This window comes from Typopeltis vanoorti, chromosome 10, assembly GCF_054136105.1.
Source record: "Typopeltis vanoorti isolate ZY-2024b chromosome 10, IOZ_Tvanoo_1.0, whole genome shotgun sequence".
NCBI lineage: Eukaryota > Metazoa > Arthropoda > Arachnida > Uropygi > Thelyphonidae > Typopeltis > Typopeltis vanoorti.
Genome location: NC_143558.1, coordinates 22,457,971 through 22,482,299, shown reverse-complemented (window position 1 = coordinate 22,482,299; position 24,329 = coordinate 22,457,971). Strand labels below are relative to the sequence as shown.

General features: G+C 31.2%; 1 long non-coding RNA gene across 1 annotated transcript in view; it reads right to left on the bottom strand.

The window, feature by feature from the left end:
• Positions 1-2,474: 2,474 nt before the first annotated feature.
• LOC150102223 (uncharacterized) overlaps positions 2,475-24,329 on the bottom strand; it is a 47,631-nt gene continuing 25,776 nt past the window's right edge. The window contains exons 3-4 of the long non-coding RNA XR_016548932.1: positions 15,696-15,785; positions 2,475-2,521 (exon numbers count right to left, since the gene is read on the bottom strand). This is a non-coding gene — a long non-coding RNA (uncharacterized LOC150102223). The remainder of the gene's footprint in view (positions 2,522-15,695; positions 15,786-24,329) is intronic.

The following is a 24,329-nucleotide window of genomic DNA, read 5'->3' as shown; positions in this document are numbered from 1 at the left end:
ATTCGGAACTTACGTTAAATCTGAATAAACCCTATTGCATGACGGGAAAAATTATCGGAATTTTGAGTGCAATAATTTAACTTTGTCGCTCGTAATCTTCATTTTTTTTTGCAATTTCGATTACAGTGACTTAATTTCCTTTCATAAATGTTTCACTCACACTGTATCTAGTTTTTCTAAAGCAGTTAGTCTATTTAATCACAACACTTTAAGTAATAAACATCTCTTGCGATATTTCGCAGCACTTGTCTTTGCTCTTTCCCTTCTAGCCTGGCACGTGACTCGTTATTCAAACGGAGTTGCGTTAATTCTAGAAAATCGATAACTATCGGTGTTGTTAGATTGTCAATTTAAGGTTACCGATATTCAAATGATCATTTTTTAAAAGCGCAATCTTCTTCAATAGATAAAAACGTTTAGCAACAGTCTGCTCTGAAAGTAAAATTAAATTCAAATATGGATTGACGATACTTAGTCACATCATGACAAATTAGGGAAACATCTCTAGAGATAAAGAGAAATAACGGACATTTCAGTTCATTGCTTCATTTTAATGATCAAATTTCATTTAGAAACGCTTGTATGTTTAGAATTTTATTCAAATTCAACAATCGATAAAAATCAGCAATGTTAATGCGACGAACGAAATCAACAATGGCAATATTATGAATTGAAATCCGCAATGATAACATTTCTGATTGAAATCAACAATGATAATATTTTGAATTGAAATCAACAATGACAATATTTTGAAGTAAAATCAACAACGCGAATATTTTAAAGAAAAATCAACAACGACAATATTTCGAACTAAAATTAACAGTTCAAATTGTGTTCCCATTATAAATTTCCATTTCTATTCATCGTATGAATAGAAATAAATCTACAATGATAATGTTTTGAATAGAAATAAGTTGCTCGAAACTTAAAACAATGGCACCCGTTTATCAGAACGAGTTGATTTTCCTTGTATCTTTGTGAGAAGTCTGTAATACTCGTGCTAATATGATAAATACACTACGAAAAAAATAAATAAAACACAAATCCGTGGAAAAAATGAATCATTTTCCTTATTCTCTATGAAGAATGATCTTTGGAATAGAAAGCTTTGAATAGAAATAATATAACGCTAGTTTCTATTCGTATTATCATAATTACTTCTATTATTTCTAGTTATTTATTAGGGATTAATGATATATGTTATTAACGATAGCCAAGTAAAGGCCTAACTCATCCTTTCCACTTCAGCCGGTAATAGGATGATATAGATCCTCTAAATAGACACTGTATATAGAAATTGTTCATAATAATTATATGTATAGAAATAATTGTGTAGTAAAGGAACTGAAAAAGAAAAAATGAATAGTTTTTTTTTTGTATGTTATAAGTAATTTTATAAACTTCGCTATTTTAACTCCTAATCCCAAGTATGCAAACAATTAAGTTTGCGTCTGAAACAAAGTTCAAGTCTAAAGATAATGCAACACCAGGGCAACTCATTGTAAAGGTGGGTAAAGCTCTGATCATTATTCTTAGTATTTTCCCATAATGTAAAAAGCACATCTCACTAGAAGATGTATACTGCAATGCATTATGGGTGGGGTCACTACCCAGACCGGTTTCAACCTTTTTTGAGGTCTCCTCAGTGAGTAGCTAGACCCTAAATACCAAGGTTTTAGTAATACGGAGCCTTATCACCTTTACCTATGGAAGTTGCAACAAGGTGTTTTTATTTTTAATAAAAATCTCTGGAGGAGATATAGATGTAATAAAATTTTTAACTTGGGGATATAGGTAAAGGTGATAAGGCTCCGTATTACTAAAACCTTGGTATTTAGGGTCTAGTTACTCACTGAGGAGACCTCAAAAAAAGGTTGAAACCGGTCTGGGTAGTGACCCCACCCATAATGCATTGCAGTATACATCTTCTAGTGAGATGTGCTTTACATTATGGGAAAATACTAAGAATAGTGATCAGATCTTTACCCACCTTTACAATGATTTGCCCTGGTATTGCACCATCTTTAGACTTGAACTTTGTTTCAGTGGCGCAAACTTAATTGTTTGCATACTTGGGATTAGGAGTTAAAATAACCAAGTTTATAAAATAACTTGGTTATCCTAATATACAATATCCCCAAGTTAAAAAATCTATTACATATATATATATATATATATATATATATATAAATACATGGACTGATATAAAGCCACATTGATAAAATAACATTAAAACAAACAGTATAAAATGAGATGAGATATACACATTTTAATAACTAACTACAGGATTGAAGACAACTTTTTCCTGTTTGAGTAGAGTAATCTCTTTCATTTGAATTTGTTTAGGAAGTCTTTATAGTGCGTTCTTCTTTTCTAAATTCTTTATTTTATTTCTATTTTTTTACTTGACAATATTTACATTAGGTTAGATTTCATGGCATCCGAAGTAGTCTTGAAATTATTCGTAAAAGATGAAAGAAGCCCCTAAAAACTATTCTCTTCAATAGAGCCAGGATTATAGCTGAAAATAAGACCAAAAATAATCAGTATACAGAAAAATGAAAGCAAATAGTCTTAAATAAATTAACATATTGTATAATAAGGTTTTTAGGAAGCTTTCGAGATATAAAGCTTCCTAAAACAAAACATGCAATCAAAAATGATGGCATGCTTTGTTTTTAATAAGAAAGATGGATGATAGCTGTTAAGATACTGTAAATCTATTAGAGTGGAAGAAAACGATGTTTTATATTGAAATTTTCCAAATTTTCTCAAATAATGTAACCATCTCTGATTATTTAACTAAGTTCATATCAAGAATTTATTTTTATTTCATGTGTCAACTAAGATCATCACAATCTTCATCTTCATAGGATGGAAGCCTTTACAATAGTTTGGAATAGAAATTTTTACTTTGGAATAGAAATAGAAATTTTTACTTTGGAATAGAAATAGAAATTTTGTTTGGAATAGAAATAGAATTTTTTTTGGAATATAAATAGAAATTTTTTTTGGAATAGAAATAGAATTTTTTTGGAATAGAAATAGAAATTTTGTTTGGAATAGAAATAGAATTTTTTTTGGAATATAAATAGAAATTTTTTTTGGAATAGAAATAGAATTTTTTTGGAATAGAAATAGAATTTTTTTTGGAATAGAAATAGAAATGTTTTTGGAATAGAAATAGAAATTTTTACTTTGGAATAGAAATCAGAAATGATTATGAAATGAATAGAATTAGACATTTCAAATAGAAATCGAATAGAAATCAAATAGGAATATCAATCGGAAATGATAATATTTGAATAGAAAGTTGAAACAAATTTTTTTATGTTGTATTTCATTATGAATAGAATTAAAATATGATACAATTCAACAATTTATGATTTTCAAATGATGCCCGGGGGGGGTGTCTGGAAAGTTCTGATAAATACCTAGACAAAAATGATATTAAAGCAATTGATATAACCACAAGAAAAAACATACTTATGTTCTTATAATCTCGTAATAATGCCATTTTGGTTGCAAATATGACTTAGAGTTTTGTAATGGATGACTTTAATTATTTTTAAATTTATACTTCAGAGATCATTTAAGATCGTGTCAGCATTATGATTATTTCAGTTCTATTCACCTCAACGACATTTCAACAAATAAAAATAAATAAATAAGACGAAGAAGAAACAAAATAAGAGGCTCTATTTCTCTGGTGATTTTTCTGTATTGAAACTGCGATCACCTAAAAACAGTTTCTTAATTTTGCCAATGAAAAGAAGATGGATTCATGTGCTAATGTTTTTATTCGTCTATAAGATTTGGAACCGTATTAATTTTTTTTCTCTTCCTACTCAATTATCTATGAATATTTTGAATCACCTTTTTATGCTTTCACGTTAATTTATAATTCTTTGACTTCCATTACAACAGTTAACGTATCATATGATATACGTTTAAACTGTCTGTGAGTTTGATTTTGGATGACTCACCAATATGCTCAAACAAGTTGAGTTGTGAAAGAATTTTTTTTTTCATGCAAAAACAAGCTAACCTTTGCCCTTTTCTAAAGGCATCTTTGATCTATCATCGTTGGAGAAATTCATTGATTTTATATACAAATCAAAGCGTTCTTTTATGTCTGTGTTCCTGTTCGCTGAGTTTCATGCTATATCCCCAACCTTATGAATATCTAAATAAGTTGAATTGGAAGTGAAATTCTACGTGTATCAAAAACGAAAAAGTAAAGAAGAACAGAAAAAAAAAAACTGTAAATTTTTCATGAGAATTTGCTTTCTGTAGTCGATTTATGTTACTATGAAAGCAACGTAGAAAAACCAGTTGTTTATCGCGAATCAAAGAGTGTATTTTTCTTTTTTTTTTGCCATATACCAAGAGATGGCAAATAAATTAGCATAGCTGACGTAGGAATAAGACAGAATTGGAATTCATTAGAGATGTTGAAAGCAAAAGAGGGAAGAGACCTTATGGAAGAGTAGAGCGTGCATGTGAACAGCCCAATAGCAAGTGTGAAAAATAAATGCTTAAGAGGATTTGGATATTTGAGTAAAAATACGAAATTCAGATGTTGTCTTGGACTTCTTTGGATGAACTATCGACAAGCAACACATTTGCTATTCCCAAATCCCTATTGATGGGTTTAATAATAATTTTTTTGTGTCTTGAAAAAACGAAGTACCCGAAAATACTTTTATCAAAATGGAAGTTGAAAAAAGTCAGGAATGTAGAAGAGAGAGAGAAAAACAGAATACAGAACAAGTAAAAAGTATCGAAAATGGTAGGTAAAAGAAGGATAGAGAGAAATGAGAGAGATTTTTAAGACAAGATTTGTTTTTTCTACAGAAAGAGAAATTAATAAAAAAAATAAAAATAATAAAAACTGGCATCAGATACAACCATCTTAGGCTGGATTGTGTGTATGTTTTTGTGTGTGTATTGTGTGTGAGAGAGAGTTGATATGTTAGTCTCAGACTGTAGCTGTGAAGTTGGTTTTCCTCCGGGTACTCTGGATTTCCTCTCACAAACATTCATTACACGAGCACCCATAGGAAACTACCTTCACAACGGGTGCTCGGGTTTGCCCTGAAAAATCTAAAACGTGCTTGGATACATTTGGAAGTAGTTCCACTATGAACAGAATTTGAATAATTCAAGCTTATGCCACACTAAATGAACGTATGTGTCCTGATGGAAGACAAAGAATAAAATAATACGATGATAAATCTAGCGATAGTATAATAAAAAAAAAACAATAATGAGAATATAATGTTTGCGTGGTTAGCCTAGGAGTGTCCTGGGTTCGATTCCAGTTGCTAATGAAGAGCTTAGGATTTTTCTCAGACATTAGCCGGTCTTGTTGGGCGTGTTCAGCAGGGTTTTTTCTCCCTCGTTTATGTGGGGGTTTTTCCACCCGCAAGCAGGCAAACCAGCCCCGTGAACAAACACACCTAGCTACAACCATGGAACATACCAGGAGGTATAGGGCTAGCCACCTTATCCTGGGAACGAGTGCGACTTAGAAGGGCTTAAGATAGATCTGTAACAGAGCCAGTAATCCTAATATACGTAGAAGGGAGAAGATAATAGAATAAAAATATTAATGATAATAATAATATTTGTTTCAATATTCAGATGAAGTATTCACTTTTTAAATTCGCAATTTAATAAAGAAAATATAGATGAAATAAAATGTAAGAAAGGTAATAATTGTTTTTATTATTTTTTAATTTTTGAACGCAAAAAAAATGATATTGAAATAAACAAGAGTTAAAAATTCAAAATAAGTTAAATATTATTGTGATTGATGAATAGTATATTTAGCTGTAGTCAGTATTATTAGTTTGGTAAACTCAAATCTCGAATCACAATCTTCTTCGTTTGCTTTTTAACTCAATAACTTTCCAAGTCGCGTGGTTATACCCTTGTTGCAAGTCTCAAACAATAGCGCGCGCATTATTGGTGGTAGGCATTGTGTTTGACAAAAACAAACCACAAAGAAGATTTAAAATATTTAAGTATTATATGAAAAAAGAATAAAACTAGAACACAAATCAGAATCATTTGGAGAAATGGAGCTGGAGGTAAAGAATGAAAAATTAATATATTACGTATACATTAGCAATGGCAGAGAAAGATAAATATATTCCAAAACGTGTGAAATGTGTGTAGGAAAGAAAGAGAAAAAGAGGAACATGTAGAAGAGGAGTAGATTCGTTATTAATTTTTTAGTGCGTAGTTTGACAATTTCGAAACAAAAAGTGATCGGATGGCTGGTGCAAGAAAGGCACGTTATCGAGACAGTTTTCACTGGCCCATGTGTGTGTGTGTGACTTGTGCGTCTTTCGCTGTGAGAAATCGACCCTTTACCCCCCCTTAATCTCATGGCCAGCCGTCGCGCTTTCATATAAAGGAGATAAGACAAGGAGAAATATCACGGACGCGATAAAACGCAGAGATAAGATAAGAAACAGATGAGTAGGAAGAGATTGGAATTGTTCGGTTTGGGTTGGAATAAAGATGGCTGCAAAAACAGAATAAAAAAGAAGCGAACAAAAGACATCAATTTACGAACTCTTAATAACGTTTAATACAGATTCAAATCTGGAGTTAATTGGCATTAGCAGAAGACGTCGAGGACTTGCTCAATGACACGTGCACTGGTGTAACAAATGCATTTGCTACTCCACTAATTATGACGTCAACGAAAACGATCGTGTCTTAAGGAAATTCTGGGATTTTTATGAAGGGAGTCATCCGAAGATTCGTCTGCACATACGTTCATTAGCTACGCATCTACCTATCAATCGTTAAGGTCTAAGATGGAACATGGCTTTCATCGCAGATTTGGGATTCCTTTTATATTCCAGTACACATTCCTGTTGGTCATTTGCTTAACTATTGATTCTGTTCCCATTCCATTGACACATTCATACATATCACAAATTTATTCATATTCTCTTTTATATTCCTCTTCGCATTCCTGTTAGTAATTTGCTTATATGAACGGACTTCAATTTCCATTCTGTTAAACAAATTCATATTTACCGCATATCCTATTCATATTCTTTTTACATTCCTCTTCACATTCCTGTTAGTATTTTGCTTATATAAATTGAGTCCTATTCTCCGATTGAACATATTCATATCTATCGCAAATTCTATTCATATTCTTTTTTACATTCTCTTCACATTCTTGTTAGTATTTTGTTTATATAAAGTGAGTTCTATTCCGATTGAATACATTCATTTTTAACCAAAATTTTATTCATAATCTTTTTTTACATTCCTCTTCACATTCCTGTTAGTGTTTTGCTTATATAAATCGAGTCCTATTCTCCGATTGAACATATTCATATCTATCGCAAATTCTATTCATATTCTTTTTTTACATTCTCTTCACATCTTGCTAGTATTTTACTTATATAAACCGAGTTCTATTCCCATTCTATTGAACACATTTATATTTAATAAGAAATTCTATTCATATTCTTTTTTACATTTCCATACACATTCCTTTTAGTATTTTGTTTATGTATACTAAATTATATTCCCGTTCTGTTGAACACATTCATAATTATCACAAATTCTATAAAAAATTAGATTTTTTCAAGCGAAAAAAATTCATTGGCCTCCATATGAATCCGGTTCACTCATATTCTTATGAAAGAACATATCATCAATTATTTATACCGATCAAGAATTCTTGTTGGCTTTGCATCTATAGATGAGGAAAGTTTTTCTCTCTCAACTAGCAAAAAACTTTCTTCCAAGGTACATTCTTGTGATGAGTTTCTCCAACTTGATCTTTGAGCGACTGCGGTTTGAACTACTGACGATGAATGATAATAAGTATTCGTTTGCTTGTAAACGAGGCTCTTATATTCCTCTGTGCAATACTCAAGAAAGGAAATGATCCATTTTAGAGTTAGATAAGATATTCCAGAAGAAGGATCATCAGTCTTTTTTCCTACTTGTCGATTTTTTGATTTGTTTCTGAGAATTTGGCGAACAAAGAGTGCTGACTGTAGGTAGTGAGTTTCTCTACGCTTGACACATTGGTAATATATTCTAATATGCAATCGGATTTCAGCCGATTATATTTTAATGAATAGAAGGCAGTATAATAACAAATATGAAGCTTTAATGGATGTAAACGTTACCTTGTTGATGGGAAGGCTAGCGTAGTATACTGTTTTATAAGTGCAAAGACTTCTCCCTTTTAAAAGCATACATTCTCATTCTATGAACACATTCATATTTATCACACATTCCATTGATATTTTTTATTATATTATATACACATTTCTGTTAGTACTTTGTTTATATAAACTGAGTTCTATTCCTATATTGAACACATTCATATTTATCACACATTCCATTCATATACTTTTTTACATTTCTGTTGGTATTTTGTTTATATAAACTGAGTTCTATTCCTATATTGAACACATTCATATTTATCACACATTCCATTCATATACTTTTTTACATTTCAGTTAGTACTTTGTTTGTATAAACTGAGTTCTATTCCTATATTGAACACATTCCATTCATATACTTTTTTACATTTCTGTTAGTATTTTGTTTATATAAACTGAGTTCTATTCCTATATTGAACACATTCATATTTATCACACATTCCATTCATATATTTTTTACATTTCAGTTAGTACTTTGTTTGTATAAACTGAGTTCTATTCCTATATTGAACACATTCCATTCATATACTTTTTTACATTTCTGTTAGTATTTTGTTTATATAAACTGAGTTCTATTCCTATATTGAACACATTCATATTTATCACACATTCCATTCATATACTTTTTTACATTTCAGTTAGTACTTTGTTTGTATAAACTGAGTTCTATTCCTATATTGAACACATTCCATTCATATACTTTTTTACATTTCTGTTAGTACTTTGTATAAACTGAGTTCTATTCCCGTTCTAATGAACATATTCATATTTATCATATTCTATTCATATTTTTCCACATTCCTACACACATTCCTTTTAGTACTTAGTTTTATTCTCATTCTATTGACACATTCATATTTATCGCACATTCTATTCATATTCTTTTTTTACATTCCTATGCACATTCCTTTTAGTACTTTGTTCATATAAACTGAGTTCTATTCTCACATTCATATTTAATAAGTGATTCACAGGAAATAAAATTATATATTATATTATTATTACTATTATTTATTTTCCACAAGGTATAGTTAAAAAGTAATGCGATAGAGAAGCATTTTTGGACAAAAGTTCTTGTTATCATTCTGTGCCAAAACTGCGTTTTTTGTAATCGTAAATATTTACAGCTGCACACAAACGAACACTTTATACCATAATATTCATAGTTCCTTTATTTAAACTAATATTGGAATAACGAAATGCATTTATATTTCTTTATTTCTGTTTTTATGAACAAAATATTTCAATTTAACGCTTTTTTTTACCAAATCCATGGCAACACATGCCAAGGAGTTCAAATTCTAGTTATGTGAAGTTATCCAAGTACGATGAGAAAAAATCAATGATTGTGTGGAGGGTTTATACTTCCCGAAATTTGGGTTTTTTCATTTTTATGACCTCGCCATAACCTCAACGTAACCTATCCAAACTTAACCCGAGATCCTCAATACCTTTTGAAATAATCCAAATGACTTTTCGTTATTGGTTGATTCTCTTATCTTGAATGGACAGTAATTTGAATAACGGCATTATTCACCACTATAAAAAACAAGCTTACAATTGAAAAAAAATAATATATATTAAGGGACATCTTTCCCTGAACACAGATGCCCTCATGGCGATCAGTAAAGTGACATTTTCCTTTTAGTCGAATGATCCGGATTCATATCAGATATGTAAGGCAGCAATGGCTTTCTAAGTGAAACTGAGTTAATCAGCCTTAGCCAACGATGATGGGTTATTCCCTCCAGAAATTTGGTGTTTTCCGTGGTGTGCTGAAGCAGGCTTGCACCAGCTCTCAAGAACTAATTGCTAAGTCTTCAAGAATTTTGCGAGCTGGTTATTAAACCGACAATGGCTATAAACTATACGAGTTTTTCCCGTAGAGGGATCAATCCAGAATGGCTAGCGGCGCTGATCTGGCAAAGAGGTTAGCCAAAATTAACTTTTTGCAATCCTTGCTTTAATGGTAGATATCATCATCATCAATTTCCTTATATATATATATATATCCTGTAGGGGTGTTCAGGCTACTATGACAGCCACTATACGATTCAGTTTACATTACTATTAATCTCTTATCCACAACTTTCCCCCAAATCAATCTATTACTTGTGGACACTCCTGTACTATCATATCTAACACTTCGTGCTTCTAAGGCATTTCTGAGCTAATTAATCTACCTACACCTTGGTTTTCCTTTGAGCCCCTTTGCTGCCATCTTGGCATCAAACACCTGTTTTGCTAACATTTCCTCACTCATTCTGTTTAAGTGACCGTACCACATGAGATTAGCTCTGCTAATGCATTCCTGGATGCTGACAATGTCAAGTTCTTTCCTAATATCCTTGTTCTTAATATGATATTGCCATTGATGCCATCTGTTCACGCTTCTAATCTTTCTCAGGACTCTCATATCTGCGGTCTCTAGTCTTTGGTCAAGTGTTTTACTTCTGACCCAGCTCTCAGATCCATAAGTTAAAACTGGTTTGAACACTGTCTTGTATACAGCTAATTTAGTGTTCCGACTAATTTCTCTCTTATTCCATATGAATTTATTCAATTGACTTCCCACCATACCAGCTTTGCTGATTCTGTTGTCTATTTCTATATTTAATTTACCATCTTCAGTAAAAATTGTGCCTAAGTAGCTGAAATGTTTTACTTGTTCCACAGGTTCTCCATTCACAACACAGTTGACATTTTCAACGATTCTGCCTATTTTCATTGTCTTTGTCTTTTTATTGCTGACCTTCATACCATATCTATTACAACAGCTATTCAATTTAGTCCGAGAATCTTGCAGACTTGTAGCGGATGTGTTTAGGAGTTCAACCTCATCTACATAAAGTAAAGAGCTAAGTTTGACATCTCCAATTCTTATATCAGGCCGAATGCCATTTTCTTTCAAAAGTGATCTATGTGGATGATGTGCTTGTCTTACCCCTGATTTTACATCAAACCACCTTCCTGTATTTCCTTCAATTCTAACTGCTGACTGATAGCTTCATTATAGACTGTGGATTGCTCTGAATAATGTTCCATTTACCATAATAGTGTTTGGAAAAGCTTTTCTCTGTACACCTTGTTGTACAGAGAAAAGCTTTTCCAGATCTATATAACTTAAGTTATATAGATCTGGAATCCTTGTCATATTCCCACAATTTCTCAACTATTTGTCTTAAAATGAAAATCTAATCTTGATCATCTCTGTTTGGTCTGAATCCAGCAGGTTATTCTTCAACTTCCCTTTCACAATGTTTCTCATCCTCTTTTCAAGCATGCTTGCTTAAATCGTACCTGAAACACTTATTACAGAAATTCCTCTAATTCTTACATTCAGCTTTATTCTCTTTTTTTTTTATAGATGGAAATTAGGAGAGTTCCACTTCAATCAGCTGAAATTTGACAATCTGACCAGATCTTCTGAATTATACAGTACAGCCAGGACTCGATTTCGGCCAGAAATGGAGGATTTCTGACGGAATTTTATCTACTCCAGGTGTCTTTCCACATTTCAAATGTGCTAAGAATATTCCCGAATTTATTAAAGAAAGTTCTTCAAGAATATTTCAAACTGTCGATATTCTTGAAGAATTTTCTTTGCTTTCAACTGTGCGTCAGGATCAACTGACATTTCAAAAAAGTGCAAATGTGAATCGCACGCAAAATAAGAGCTTTGGAAATTTTAAAGATTGGAATTGGAAAACATGAATCACAAGTGGAAGATTTGATTAGAACAGATAAGTTGAAAAATATTCCATTTAATAAAAGTAATAAATTCAATGAGCTTCGTAGGAATATGTCAATAGAAAATAAAATTCAATGCACAAACTTGTCTTTCATCAATTGATGAAAACATTTTAAATCATTTCACCTTTGTTAGAACCATCTACTTGGCCTTATGAAAATTTAACTTCACGATAGTTTAATGGCGTTGTTACATTTGTCAAATGAGAGTGACGTCACTACTTTTTTCTTCAAAGGACCTTAGAAATGAAATTTTCAAATTTTAAAATTGCAAAAAAGAGAACAGTGGACACAAAAATTTTGTCAATTGCTACGATGAATGAATTATAAATTCACGCAGATTTTTAATTTGAAAAAAAAATTCAAAATTCAAAATTTCAATTTGTTTGAAATTTTGAATTTTGAATTGTAATTCAAAACCAATTTGATAGTATTGTTTGTTACTGAAAGATGAATGCAATAAGAATATATCCACAGAATTTATATTCACAACACTGTGCATATTTCATAAGCCTTGTGTTCATATTTTTAAGAATATTCTGTTAGGATATCTATTCATATTCTGATAAAACTTTATATTAAAATCTATTCACATCATTTTAAAATTATAAAAAATTTTGTAAGAATTTTACAAATATTTACTCTGAGTTTGTTAAATATTCTATAAAAATATCTAGTCTAATATTGTTCAAATTTCTATTGGAATGTCTACTCACAGCCTGTTAAAATTTCTCTTCCTATATTTTTGTGAATTTCACATGAAATTCACAAAGATATAGGAAAAGAAAATTTTAATAGACTGTTAATAGACGCTATAGGTTGATATTTTTGTTTTGAGCTATGCGTTATGTCACTGATATTATTAGTGCAGGTGCTAATCATTCAACCTTGGTGAGATAGTTTATGGCAAAGAGCACAAGGACAGCTATTGATCATCCATCACGTTCGTGCTTTTATTTCCCCAACTACAACATTATCTTAAATTTCCGACATCACTCATCTTTAACTTCGGTACTCTTATTTTATTTAAAAATATTTAAAATATCATAGTGACATATCAGTAGTAGAATAAAGATAAAAAAGAATATAGTTAAAATTCTTATTTCAGAAAATCTAATATTTTATTAATTAAAATAAAAATTTTTTAAATTAATGCCAAAATTATAATACACCATTTTATTTTTTAAATAAAGTAAATATTAAATACTCATCTTTGATTAGCGTCTTTTCTTGTAGCTGTGCATGTTTATTTCATCTTGTCGTTGAAGCTATCTTTTATTGATTGTGATGACCTTTTATTAACCTCAGCGGGTCGACAGAAATATCATTTGTATAGGTCAGAGTCTATCTATTTTCGTGTGATTTTAGAACAAGCAACGTATGGTCTGATAGTATATGAAAAACAACTGTTGGATTAGTGTAATTATCTTCGATTTTTATATAGATTCCAAGGTCGCAGTTGAAACGTGGGAGTAGAATGATAATATAAACATATTTACTATTTTCTCTGCTTTATGTAAAATGAAAGAAAAGGGAAAAGAATGGGCCTTAAGAACAAAAATATTTTGTTACTTTTTTGTCTTGTTCTTATGTACTATGACTATTGATTTAAATCAGATGTATTTTAAAACCGATTTACTTGCTAATCTGTGATTGGAATTAAATGGTTAGGTGGCGCTACTATCGTCTCATTTGAGACAGAAGCATTTCGATCAGATATGCGAATTGTAATATTTTAAATATATTTTTAATTTTTTAAATTTTAATTTGTTAATTCTATATCAATTTAATATATATTTATATATAAAACAGTTATATTTTAAACTGTTAATTGTCTGGATAGTTTGCATAACTATAGCAATATTACGAGATCCATATATGACTATTTGGGACTCTACCATTTGTAGATATACAACAAATGTATATCAGAGTTCACTGATGCTGCATTTCCTTTTTTTTTTTTTTTTTCCCGGTCGGAAGGAATTGAGCATGCCAAGAAGAAGTAGAATAATGGATTAAAAACACACTGTTACAACAAGACAATACTAGAGTTTTTATTAAGGTTGGTAATTCTTACTTATTTGGTTTTTGTAATAACCTCTTCAGTATCATTTGCATTTGGAAATATTAAAGTTTCTACCAGAGTTCATTGGCGTAACAGGAGATCTGAGCATTTTTGTTTGTGATTAATTAATTTTTTTTTTTTTTTGATTCGTATCAAGTGCAAATAAGAAAAATAAATCTATCAAAACAATTGCAGATACAGAGAAAGAAGATAGGCAAAAAAATAGGAAATAAGTGGCCTAGAAAAAAAGAGAAAGAATGAAATCGACGTCTAAGAGGAAATATAATGAACGAAAGAATAAGAGAGAGAGTGAAAAAATAATTAAAAAAATAAATACAGAGGGGAAAGAATCGAGCGTAGTAACAGACAAAACTAAGAAGTGACGGAACAAAAGAAAGTAACAGAATGAGAGAGAGAGAGGAAGATAGATAGATAGAAAAAATGAGAAATAAGTGAATGAGAAAAAAAATAGCACATACAGAGAGAGACAGAACGTAAAGTCCACACGACGATGTAAAGACAGAGATAGACAGATAGATAGAGAGAGAGAGAGAGAGAGAGAGAAAGGAAGATAGATAGATAGAAAAATGGGAAATAAGTGAATGAGAAAAAAAAACACATACAGAGAGAGACAGAACGTGAAGTCCACACGACGATGTAAAGACATAGATAGACAGATAGAGAGAGAGAGAGAGAGAGAAAGGAAGATTGATAGATAGAAAAAATGGGAAATAAGTGAATGAGAAAAAAAATAACACATACAGAGAGAGACAGAACGTGAAGTCCACACGACGATGTAAAGACAGAGATAGACAGATAGATAGAGAGAGAGAGAGAGAGAGAGAGATCAAAAGCAAGAAGATGCTTTACTTTTCAACACCATTAAAACATTTAATAAAACACGCATGCGTGGGAGAAATGAATGTATTGTGTGTGTCGTATTTTCGCTTTCCGTATCTCCTGGAATCACGGGAACACCTCAACAGTCGCCAGCCTCGTGAAAACGACAAGAATGCAGGCAACAACCGGTTGGAACGTGGTATGGCAATGTTCCGAACCCTGGTCGTTCCCTAATTTAAGGTTTTTTTCCCGTCAGAGAGCCATAAAATTGGCATGATTCAGAATCGGCAATTATACTGGTACTCGGTGTGTGCGTGTGTGTGTGTGTGTGTGCGTGCAAGACGTAGAATGAGTCGACCTTGGAAACGGCAATGACGGACAACAACTCTCAATGCAACGGTGACACGGCGGTTTGGGAATTCGCCCGGCACGAGTCGTCGTTCGTGGGGCGTTAACCCTTACAATAGATGGTCGAGTCGCTCCACTGTTTGAAATAATGGGCTCCCACAAGAAGCTGGATTTTTAGGCCTACTTATATGGGTTAATTATTCGATGAGTAAATGGGGGGGAAAGAAAATAATAAAAAAAAAAATGGAAGTCGTGCTTCTACGATTGTTGTTGTATTTCTGCCACGTTGGACATTATTTGGGAATAGTTTTTGTTACAGCAAAATTGAAAATAGTAGTAGGGAGAAAAATGCGAAACGATAGAATAAAAAAAAGCACGTAGATTTGTAAGGGGAAAAAAATTTACCTTCGACAGATTGGTTGGGTGATCATGCGTATCCTTTGCATTCGGTTCAAGTTAATAGGAATTGTGGCACTAACCTTGAAATCACCGGACACAGCAGGAGTGACGAGTCTATCAAAAATCACTGTTGACAGATTCTTCCTGATTCATAATTAGATTAAACATAGCTTTAAAAAAAAACAAGTTCAGTTTTTAAGACTTGGTTTTAAAACAATTCACGTTCATGAAAATAAAAATCCTCAAATAGATTTTCGTATTTTATTTTTCAAATATTTGGAAAAATAAAATTCGAGAAAAGTCTTGAAAAAATTTTGTCCAGCATTTGAGAAATGTTTTTAAAAATTGTGAAAAATTAACGACTTACATAAACATAGTTTATTCGAAAAAATATTGGTTCATAAAAAATACATTTTTGAAAAAAAAACATACAAATGCAATTTCATACTTCAATTTTTTTCAAATAATTTAAGATTTGAAATTTAATTTAAAATTTTTGATAAAGGTGACATTTTAGAAATATTTAAATATTTTATTATTTAAAAATAAAGTAAATAAAGGAAAAATAAATACATTTAAACATATTTTATTCTACAATGAAAAAAAATCATAGTGCAATAAAAAATACATGTTTTCGGGGAAATACCAAATTATATTTTTCGTAACTTCTTTTAAAGACGTTTTTCAAATTATTTGAAAATAAATAATTTAAGATTGTTTATTTCAAGAATTTTTTATTTCAAAATTTTATTTCAAAATTTAAGCATTTTCAAATATTTTGAGAAATATTTCAAATAATTTGAAAATAAAATTATTTATATATTTAAAAAAAAATCGAGATGCCTTTAGGTTATATAAAATTCAAATATGAATATCTCACTGTCAAGTATTATTGTTTATTGGGATAAAAAATATTATGGATTTCAAAATTTTTTTGAAGGGAAAGGCAATTTTTAAAATGGAAAAGTTATAGCAAAAATTAAAAAGAATAATCATTTTTCGGTATAGGAAAATTTTTATGCAAACTAGAAAAAATCTATGATTCTAGGCTTTGCTTAGTTTAGTTTTTTGATAAGTAAAATTATGATTAGCTGAGTTATATATTTTGATCATATTTGGGAACTTAAGCTAAGGCAGATCGATTTCGAAATATCACTAATTTTTCAAAAAATTACTGTGAACAAGAGAAAACAAATAGTCAATGTGAAAATACGAGGTTATAAATGTCTGCAACTGTTTTAGTAGTTCATTAACTAAGTCTTTACAAGGAGTTCATTAGTTATGGTTGCTATAAAAATTAAGTTATGCATGTCTAAGTCTGTGGGATATCTCCTCTCTCTCTCCCATTCGGTCATCGCTGTCAAAGAATGCTTCCTATAATGCCAAGTGCTGACTGCTGGGTTTAATATCACCTGAGGGTTTACACAGTAGGGAGTCCATTCGCTAAAAAATGCCAGGAATGTATCTTTGGTTCGAAAGCAAGTGAACACTTGTATGTCACGCCATCATTGATAACTAACTATTAGCATGGAGAAGTTCTTAGTGCATGTAGTTACATCGAAGCTACAAAGTCAGAATTAAGTTAGAAGGTCAGAAATTACACATTTAATGACTGGTTATGTTGCTATGTTAAAAGAAGAAATAAATAAGAAAGAAAACGATTTCTAAATTGATAAAGCGTTTTTTTAATAGTTCAATGTTCATTTAGTATTTAGTGTCGGTGAGTACTTATTTATGAATACCATGTAAAAAAAAACGAACATTTTTTGTTTTAATTCACTTTTTTAACTAATGTAAGTTCATGTTTATGAGAAATGTTTAATGTTTACATTTATGATTGCTTATCAGCTAAAATTAATTTATGAACAAATGTTTATCGCTTTGATATCATACTTATAGCTAACGTTTATCGCTTTCAAATATGCTTAGAGTTAATATTTATTATTTAGCACTTCGAAGTAGTGTTCATGGGTCGTTTTATGAATAACTGAATTCAAGTTTATTAACACAGAAAATGATGGAGACAATGGTTAGCAAAAAGGCTTAGAAGAATATAAGAGAGTAATCGAACATAGGTTTATGAATAATGTTTACAAATAACACGATTCATGTTTATGAGTAATGTTTACAAATAACACGATTCATGTTTATGAGTAATGTTTACAAACAACTGAACAACTTTATGCTCAAAGTTTACAAATGGATTCTAGTTTATGCTTAGTGTTTACCAATAACCGCACTCTACTATATGCAGAATGTTTACAAATAACTGGATTCTACTTTATGCAGAATGTTTACAAATAACTGGATTCCACTTCAGTAGAATGCTTACAAACAAGTAGATTTATGATTATGTTTGCAAACTGGAACTCTAGCTCATACAGAATGTTTACAAATAACTGGATTCCACTTTATGCAGAATGTTTACAAATAACTGAATTCCACTTCAGTAGAATGCTTACAAACAAGTAGATTTGCGGTTATGTTTGCACATAATCTATCCAGTTTGCCAACAAGATAGATTATGTTGGCAAACTGGACTCCATGCAGAATGTTTACAAATAACTGGATTATATTTTATGCAGAATGTTTACAAATAATTGCACTCTACTTTAGGCAGATGTTTACAAATAACTGGATTCCACTTCAGCAGAATGTTTACAAACCAGTATATGCAGAATGTTTGCAAACCGGACTGTAGTTTATGCGGAATGTTTACAAAGAAGATTTAAGGTTATGTTTACAAACTGGACTCTATGCGGAATGTTTGCAAATAACTGGATTCAATTTTATGCAGAATGTTTACAAACAGTAGAATTCAGTTATTGACGGTTATGTTTACAAAGTGGACTAGTTTATGCATAATGTTTACAAATTGCTGAACTAAAGTTTATTTGTGAGTAATGTAGTGTTTAGGAATGCGAGTTTTGATTTGTATTTTTGAAAAATGGTTATGAATAAGAAATTGGCTAGTTTTATAGTGGAACGGCACAAGAAAACAAGAAAACGCCCCCCCCCCACATACACACACACACAGATTAGAGGATCGTCTGAGTTGTTTCTACCGCAAATCAAAAATGAAAACATTCAAAATCAAACAATAAGGTTTTGAATTGAACATCATCCTTAAATAATTGAATCCATGCCTTTTAATTAATCAAATAATGTTTATAAATAATTAATTCAAGAATTTTATGTATAACTGAAATTGTGCTTTTCAATAATATTTCTCTCATCTCATTATTCGCTTTATTGCCAGCTTTATAAAAGTGTCATTTATTTACAACTCCACTCTTGAAATAATACTGATAAACAAAATATTACACATTCACTCGAATAATGCTTAGAAATAGTTGAAATCCACGTTTTCAATCTCGTTTTCAAAACAAAAGGAATGCGTCATCAGAATACGTTTTCTTTTTTATCAGCCTTCTACCTATCAATGCCAATAACGTCCTGTAAGTGGACCAATCTTTTATGTATGGGATTAGAATAAAAATACATTAAAGAAGCTTACCTTGAAGAAGTTAATGATAAAACAGATAACAGAACTCTTCTTCATAATAATATTCTTAAAAAAAAAAAATGCGGGCATCATTCAACATTAATTTTCATGGAATCCTGGGATTTCATTGTAATTCATATTTTTAGTGCAATAATACGCTAATCCGAGTAGTGATAAACCAGCATAGTTTTCTAAAAGTGATTGGAATTGGAAAGGTCCTTATAAAACTAATGACATATTCGACTATGTTGTTGTCTTTTGTTAAATCTTAGAAATAACAGAGAAATTGTATTTCTCCGTCATTTCTAAGACTTAACATATTCCCGCTGGGATTTTTTATTCCCAGCGGGAATATTTAACTCATTCCATTTTTTTTAAAAAAAATTTTGTTACGATTTATAACATTGTAGAAACCAAAACAAATAAGTCTTAAAATAAAAATAATGAAAAAAAAAAAATACCTCGTGCATTTGCAGTAGCCAATGTTTTCTATAAACAACCAAATATTTCATCAGAAAAGTCTTGTCATTCTAAATAACCGAATCCATTATGAATAATTAAATGAGTTCTGCTAATAATAAGCGAGTTCATATTATCACGAAAAAACTTGCAATTGAGAATTGCAAATTTCAATTATTTGAAATTTGCAATTGAGAATTGCAAATTTCAATTTTTTGAAATTTACTTAACATCGACCAGAGGTTTCAGGGGAAGCCAAAAATCGCTAGTTGATCAATTGCCAATTTATTTATTTATTTCTTCTTTACAAATCATTTTACAAACTATAACAATGTTCAAAATAACCTAAGGACTTCAAAATGTTGAATGGATAGACTTGATACTGCATTACCAAAACTCGAAAACTGTAAAACGCTTTCAGAAAAATTTTAAAAAAATATATATAATAAATACGCTGCTTTTGTTTACACTTCCTATCTCCATCACTAAATGAAAACAAATCCTATTTTCTTCAACTTCCGTGTCGGCTGAGTGACAAACTCACTTTAATGTCTGCTCACCAAACAATAGACCCATATCATGGTTCCACGAGTCGACACAGTTTTGCGTCACATGGCTTTCATACCAGTGTTTTTCCATAATAAAATAACTATTTTAAAATCTGACTAATAAATAAACATGTTAATATTCATCTACCCACTTCCTATTGTTTCTTAAAGACCCCACAAAACAACAGAAAAAAAAAGGCTACGTCAAAGGACAAATTTGCCGCTAAAATCCAATGTACTCACAATTTTTATGCAATTAATTTATTTATTCATCCTATCTTTTGTACAGCAACTTGTAGAGGGAGTGAAAGAAAGGGGGAGAAAGACGCTTAGAGGAAGGACATCGCTAGCGCGAGAGATATAAGGGTTAAAAGAAAGAAAGAGGTAAGCTGGCGATGTGTCTTCCGCATGTATGCCTTAAGCACATTTTGTATGGGAAATGATACGGCCTGATGCATCAGTGCCCTTGTTTGTCCCGTCACTTCTTGTTAGTAGGAGAGAGCTTTTGGATTATTTGGTTAATTTGGGTCTAGACAAATGAATGTGTGGTTGTATTTTGTTGTAACTGCAGACGGGATGATGGTGGCAGACTTCTTTTGTGTCTTAAAGCTAATTTCAAAGTAAACGCAAAAGAAGAAAGGAGTATTTATTTGTAATTCGTTTAATCACATTATTTTTATTGTTAATAATCTGGTATAATTACTGTTTTAACCTTCGTTTAATTGAAGGCTTTAATCAGTTAGCGAACATTAAACCGCATTTAGCGTGTTGGTTTTAAGTATGTGGAAGGTATTTAAATTCAAGCGAAATGAAATAAGCTTGCTAAAGTGATAAAGAATAAAAATAAAAAAAAAACGAAAATTTTTCTCGCTTTGATGCAACAATTAAAAATTTACGTTATGTCGTCTGCTGTTAAGAGAGTTCAAATTTCTATTTTCATTGTTGTTGATTTCAGCACGTTTTTGAAAAACAACGGAAATGAACAATGAAAAGTACCCATTTTTATTAATGTTAATTTGCCAAATAAAAGCCAATTTATTAAAGTATGGATATAATGAAGATTTTAACAATTTTTATTTTTAATTATTATGTTTCTTCGTTGGACCGAAGTGTGATTAGTTTCTTTAAGAATAATTGAAACGCGTTGATGCAATGTGCAATCTCAATAATTATTTTTTCATTACAATTAATTATTTTTAAAGTATGCATATAAGTTTAAAGACTTGTGGTAAAGAAGGAGAAATTTGCTATTAAAAGAAATTATTTTTTTAGTCATTTTATCTGATTCACTTCTATACAATCCATTACATTTAGATTTTATTTTTCCAAAAAAAGTCACCTTGCCTAACGACGTTTTCTTGTATAGGAAAATAGCTGTAAAACCTATCAAACGTGTTATTTTTAGATTTATCTAGATGTATATTAGCCTTAGGTGACAACCAGGATGCTCTCAAGTGTAGTAGAAGAAGAATTCTCCGATGAATAGGGTTGGCAAACATTTTTTAAATTCCTTAATTAACCACAAAGGAAAAAAAACGGAACAAGACAAATCTAGAGATATATCGGAGAGAGAGAGAGAGAGAGAGAGAGGGAGAGAGAGATAGAAAGAGTAAGAGAGAGAGAGAGCGAGGTGCATTCAAAATTCTCGGTCATTTGTCAAGTACAACTTTAACACTCCGTGTGAGACATTAGCCGCATCCTCTGTACGGTTATCGGGTCCGTCAGACGCGCCCCCCGTGGCAAGAGAAGTGTCAGTCTAATGCTGATAATCGTTTGGTAATCGTCCATAGTTTCAAACATTAATGACGTTAGTTGCCCCTCCTCAGGGATATTTGCCGTTGTAGACAGACACAAGTACAGTGAGTTTGTTATCTGTGTCAGCTTCTTTGTTTAGAAACACGCTGTACAGCTAACGGGCTTAGATAGTATCGGAAAATGGCTGATTAATCTCGTCCTCAACGAGTTAATGGCTTTGTGGAGAAAAGGTAAGGAGACACATTTTATTTATTTGGGTCATACACACGCACGCACGGACACACACAAAAAAAAAAATACACACACACACACCCACACAGAACGAAGGCTCAATCGATGATTTTTATGTGGAGTAGGTCGGGGGAATTTAGATGGGGGTTTCCAGTAAAAAGATTTGTAAAAATAAATGTCGCAAAGGTGGTAATTAGCACACCGCGATAGGAAGCGATGAGGTAACACCACGAAGTAGACTCTGTGGACTATAAGTCTGGCGCTGAAGTAAGCCGATGACTGCTAATCCAGTTCTGACCATTGAATTATTAAAAGCCTTGATATACTAACATCTAAGTATTGTCTGTTTTTCTATACGTGTTTAGGGTGCTGGTAGCTGCTCTTCTATCTGACTTTTTTTTTATTCTCAGGGTTAGAAGGTCTATGTTCTGTCACTTTTGATGTTTTTTCATTCTGTTACTCTTTCTCTCTTTCTGGATCTCTGTCTATTTTATTATTATTTTCCTTACTTGCGCCTGTGTTTTATTTTCACTTTCGCTCTATCTCTTTATTTTTCTTTCTCCCCCTTCACTTTATCTCCGTTCTCTCTTCATCTCTCTCTCTCTATATCTATCTATCTTTCTCTTATCTCTCTTCATCTTTCTATCTCTTCTCTGTCTATCATTCTACTTTTCTGTGTATTTTTCTCCTTCTCTGTCTCTTTCTTTTGCTCTCTTCTCCCTCTATCTATCTTTCTTCTTCTCCTTGTCTTTTTTTCTTTCGTTCTTTCCTCTCTTTTATTCTCTCTCTCAGACAGAGAGAGAGAATTATTTAGCCTTATTAATTAGTTAAAATTAATTAGCCTTATAGCACTATTTTTTTTTTATTATTGTTTCTCTGTTTATCTCTTGGAAGTTTCTTCTCTCTCTCTCTCTCTCTCTCTCTATATATATATATATATATATACACACACACACACATATATATATACAACAGATGCGCGCACACACACACACACACACACACACACACACACACACACACACACACACACACACACACACACACACACACACACACACACACACACACACACACACACACACACACGGCTGTCTTTGCAAGCAATAGTCTTACTATCCACTATTTACATAACTCTTATCTACTGTTTACTCATTTGTAGTTTGATTACAGAGATCCTATTCATGAAATACAAAATAAGTGTCAGACTCAACGAGATATTTCATAGATAAATTCATAGATCCGAATTATGTTAATTCGAATTGTATACGGGTTTAACTGTATACATGCCTATGCAAAGCAGTGTTATCATACTGAGGTCGCAGAGATGCATAAACAAATGTATGTTTTACCATATTAATATAAAATATTTGGAGGAAAAAAAAACGAAAGAAAGATATTTACAGAATCTAAAGAGGGCTGTAAAGATATAAAAAAATGTAATATATGTTTTATAGGAAAAATTGAATTTTTATTTGAGTAAACAACAGAAAAGTGTATGGAAGTATAATGTAAATATCGTAAAGTGATATATATTTATTTCTAATCTTTATCTTATATATTTATATGGTTTGTGTATGTGTGTGTGTGTGTGTGTGTGTGTGTGTGTGTGTGTGTGTGTGTGTGTGTGTGTGTGCTGTCTTTTAATGGTTTAAAACACATCGTTTTAAGGCCATTATATTGTTAATAGTGTGAAATGCATAGTCTGATTCCGCTGAAGAACAGATAATTCAAATATTTATATTTAATTTATTTTTTCTGTCTATTCGGATTCATATTTGAATCCATTTTTCTGTTGTTTACTTGAATGAAACATATTTTGCCTATAAAATATATATTACATTTTCATGGCTATTGATCTGAATATGACATTGTTAGTACAGCTAGTCGATGTACACGAACAGATTAGTATGCACTTAGAGTTCAGTAAAAATCTGTGATATCTAAGTAAATAAACAAGTTATTTTATCAACATAACCAGTATTATGTTTGATGAGTGTTAAAAAAAGGGTTAAGTTTCTGTTTAGGGTAAAGTTATATATATTTTATTATAACAAAAACATATATGTAACGTATATGGTTATATAACTAATCTATTTATAACAAATGATGCGATACCGTTTGCTTGTATTTTGTTTGTATTATTGTTGAACAGACAGCAAAATATTATAAGTTTCCCTCATAAGGACTGTTTAAAAAGTCGTATCTGCTGACTA